At 39.4% G+C, this 4,266-nt stretch overlaps 1 long non-coding RNA gene across 1 annotated transcript; it reads left to right on the forward strand.

Moving 5' to 3' along the window:
• Positions 1-2,608: 2,608 nt before the first annotated feature.
• Positions 2,609-3,867, forward strand: LOC148293125 (uncharacterized). The gene is made up of 2 exons (XR_015825842.1): positions 2,609-2,848; positions 3,676-3,867. It is a non-coding gene; the product is annotated as an uncharacterized LOC148293125 (long non-coding RNA).
• Positions 3,868-4,266: the final 399 nt, after the last annotated feature.

Genomic DNA, 4,266 nt, shown 5'->3' on the forward strand with positions numbered 1-4,266 from the left:
ACATGTATGGAAAGTTTTCAAAACTCTTGATATACTCTCTCAAATAGTTAGTAGTTATACACATTTTTCAATTGTGCCATCTCAAATAGGTTCTTTTGCACTACGAATCGCTCCGAACAAAACCGCAGAGGGTTGTGTGTGCTTTGGACCGTGTGCGAGTGGACATTTGTTTTCTAAATAGTTTTATGAAACTCTTGGATTGTGATTATTAATTGTTTTGTTTTATGGAATTGATAATTTATGATTTCCAGTTTTCTAAATAGTATTTTATGCATATTTGAATTTAGTTTGAGAACGGTTCTGAAGGATTTTTCATGGTCGAGTTAAGTTAATGAATTGTTTATGGTATTTACTTTCTAAGAGTTCGGTTTTGGTTGGAATGATTTTTATTTAATTTATTCGTGGTTTAGTACTAGAGGTTGATATTAAAATGCTTTTATATGATTTAATTTTACAATATGTTTCGGGAGGATTTATAAGTGGTAATTATGCGAGTTTGTCAATTAATTATTTAGTAAGGATTTTATTTGTGGGCTTTTATTCGGTTTTACTTCGAGAATGTTTTGATAAGTTTTTATTGGTTGGAAATCAAGATAGCAAAATTTGGGTTTATTTAACGCTTTAAAAACGGGGTTTTGTCTATATTTAAGTGTCGAGAAGTGGATTTCAAACCCACCCTAGGTACCCAAACCCCGTTGCCTTCAAAAGTTATTGGTTGCCTTCGGAAAAGTATAATTGTTGTATGTGGAAAAGAATATAACGGTTGCCTTCTAAAAAGTGAATCGTATGCCTTCGGTAGTGTCTGTGCACATGACTAGGATTGCATGTGCCTACATAGAAACTACTCTGTAGGTATCCGACCAGAGTATATGACTTTTACCTGTGTTGACTACACATGTGCTCGCCCAGTGGTTTTTCTGTACCTGCAGTAAAGTTATTTTGTAGGTGTTCAGCCAGTGTATTGCCTGTACCTGCTTATGTGGGTGTATGGCTAGGATTTTTCCCCGCCACCTGCCCGGCCAAGATTTTCCCCTGCCACCTGCCCGATTGTCTACACAGGTGTTTGACTAGTTTCCCCATTTCCCAGTTGCCTCAGTGTATTGCATGTACTCGTATCACAAATGCGAGTGTCCGACCAATGATTTTTCCCAAGGATTTTCCCCTGCCACCCTCCCGATGTACTACATAGAGTTGGCCAGTTTTTCCCCATAAGTATACTTGGGTGGAGAACTTTTGTATGAATTGGATTGAGATTGGATTTCGGATGAATTGTAGTTTTGAGCTTGCTTGATTTATTGAATTCAAAGAATGGTTTGAAACTTGAGTTTTGTTGAATTATATTCTTGAGTTACTCGATATTTTGGATTTAAATTGACAGGACCCACCTCGAAATTCTCGAAATTCGGGACGAATCCTATAGTATTTCTGACATCATACTAATGCCGGGCCCGCTTACTAAAAAGGGACAATACCTTCTGCCAAAATTTCGGCAGAGCCTCCCCTGAAAAATAGACTTTTCCAAAAAATTTCAACTTGATAAAAACACATTTATACAATCCTAACAGCAACATGTACAAGATAATGTCATGCAATGAACATATTAGGCCTCCGGCCTTACAATCAGCCCTAACATGGGCGACATCAGAGCAGTCTAAGAGTTTAAGTTTACAAACGAAAATAAAGTTCAACAGAAGATAAACGAACATAAGTTTATCCTACATAAGCTCGGGCTTGGAGTTCACGACTTGATACGGCCGTTTGATTTCAAGACGATCTACTGCCTGTGGGGCGCAAAACGGAAAACTTGTGAGTGGACAAAAACAAAGTTTGTTATCTTTCAACATATAATAACCCCACCATTTAGAAAACGATGCTAAAAACAACATTCATTCAAATTCGACGTATCGCTTTGTATATATATATATATATATATATATATATATATATATATATATATATATATATATATATATATATATATAGTTAAGTCAAACCAGTGTGAAATCCATAATTCGTAACAATATACTATCACCCATCCCATTCCAAAACCTTTCCCAACTACTCTCTCGAAAAGCATGCCCATTGGCACGGCAAGCGAGGAAGTATCTTCACCGACAAATAAGAATGAAAAGATAAGTACATATATATATTTATTTATTTATTTAAGTACGACCACTACCAAACTTGTATCGGGGAAACAATCCAACCGAGGAATTGTTTGAGTAGTCCACATAGAAGAATCCTCAATTGACCATGTGTGTAACAACCCAATTCTTAATTATTATTTAACTAATATTTTAACAAGGAAAAAGACTAAACTACCCTTAGAATATTTTATTAGGTTTTAAATTGACTTGTTCACTGGGGAAGAATTTGGGAAAACTACTTATACCGTTGTGTAGAGCACGACGAAACGAGTCCGTAGACACGTAGTGGACTCGAATCGGACTGGTAATGAAGAAATTACGAGCAAGATACTGAAAAAGGACAAAAAAGTAATTTTCGAAAAATCAGATTACCTCTCTCTCTCCTCATTCTCTTCTTCCTCGCGCAAAACCCCCTACCCGTTACTGTTCATTCGAACCAGCCCAGCCACCACCCACCTCCACCAAACCGCACCGGACCAGCCAAGACCTGACCGGCGTCGCACCCACAGCCGCTCCGACCTTCCTCCTGCCTCCGCCGACGCCACAGCCACCGGAAACAGCCCGGAATTGGCTGGTTTTTCTCCGAATTTCAAGCCTCTCGTTCTCCCTCCTCCGGCCACCAAATCGGAAGAATTAGGCACCCGGGCACCAGGTGACCCGCAGGAGGGACCTTCGAAAGGTCCAGCTAGCTCAAATCACCAGTGAGTGGACCTTTTTGTTTTCATAAATGAATTTATGCAATTTAATCTTATTTCTTGATCTTGAATAAGTTATTCATTGCCCAGAGTTTTAACAACTTGATTTATTGTTGTTTTTATATGTTTATTTTATATGCTGCCGAGTTGAGAGTGCCTAGAGATTTTTGGCATAGCCGAATTGTTAGATAATTAATAGATAAATTGGCAGCAGAGTTCAAGGGCTGATAATAATTAAATTAAATTCTTATTTACTTTTCAGAACTTTATATTTTCTTAAAAGCCACCCTAGGTACCCAAGCATATTAAAGGTTGCCTTCTGTATAAAATGATTGCCTTCGGTTATATTGATGTCGACGGACATCCAGTTGCCTTCGGGTAGGTCAGCATGCTAGACACCGCCCCACGAGTTTCGGGGACGCCCAAACCGTGGGTGTGAGGAACGCGGCTCAGGTGGACCAAGTGTCCCCTGAATCCCGCGAGGATTGCGGCTCGGGTGACTTTGTGTTTCCCGAGGTCTGCTAGGACGTGTCGCTCCGGTGGCACGAGGATGGAATTGACGGAAACTAATGGAATTGACGGATTAATAAATGGGTACACCTAGGTGGTAGATTAAAGTGATTTCTATGCTTTTAAGAATTTAATGTTTGTTTAAGTATGTGATTAAATCTATAGATATAAATATGTATGCTTTGATTTCAGTACAAGTATGATAAGAAATGGTTTAGTTTTATAACTGAGTTTTTTTACAGTGGGGGTTAGTATGTTTCTCTACTATGTTTCTAAAGCTTTGTTTTTGGTCCACTCACCCTTTCCGTGTTTTGCGCCCCCAGGCAGTAGGCGTGCATAGTGAGCCACCACTGGGCCGAGTCCAGCTTCTGCCACACTCCTTGACGACGTAGGGACTTGTATAATTATTTTATACTTGTAGTTTTCTGTATAGAGCTCTGATATTGCCCTTGAAGTATACTTAACTGTTGGAATGTATTTATTTTGCATGCTGGCAGTTGGTGTACAGTTTTCCATGCTTTTCTGACAGGTGTAATTTTGGGTTTGGTCTAATTACAGGGGAGACTCTGCTGAAATTTCGGCAGAAGTCAAACTCCATTTTTAGTAGCACTTTTGAGTAAAAGGGCAATAAGGTCAATTTTGTCCAGCACCTGCCAGGTGTCGGACACGCACAGGGTTCGACTCGGATTCCAAAGTGGAATTTGGGTCGGGTCCTGTCAATGTGGCTAGGAAAAAACTCGTCCAACTGGGGACTGAGCTCACTAGTACGTACAACAAAATCTTCAATACTCGTACGCCTGTGACAAGTCTGAGTTCAGTTTTCCTTTTACCATTTTCCCTGTGCCACCCTGTTGCTTCCTTATTTTTGTGACACATGTCCTCTCTCACTTACCATTAACCTAACTCTGTTAAAT

This window comes from Prunus avium, chromosome 7 (assembly GCF_965620075.1).
Source record: "Prunus avium chromosome 7, drPruAviu1.hap1.1, whole genome shotgun sequence".
In the NCBI taxonomy this organism is placed as follows: domain Eukaryota; kingdom Viridiplantae; phylum Streptophyta; class Magnoliopsida; order Rosales; family Rosaceae; genus Prunus; species Prunus avium.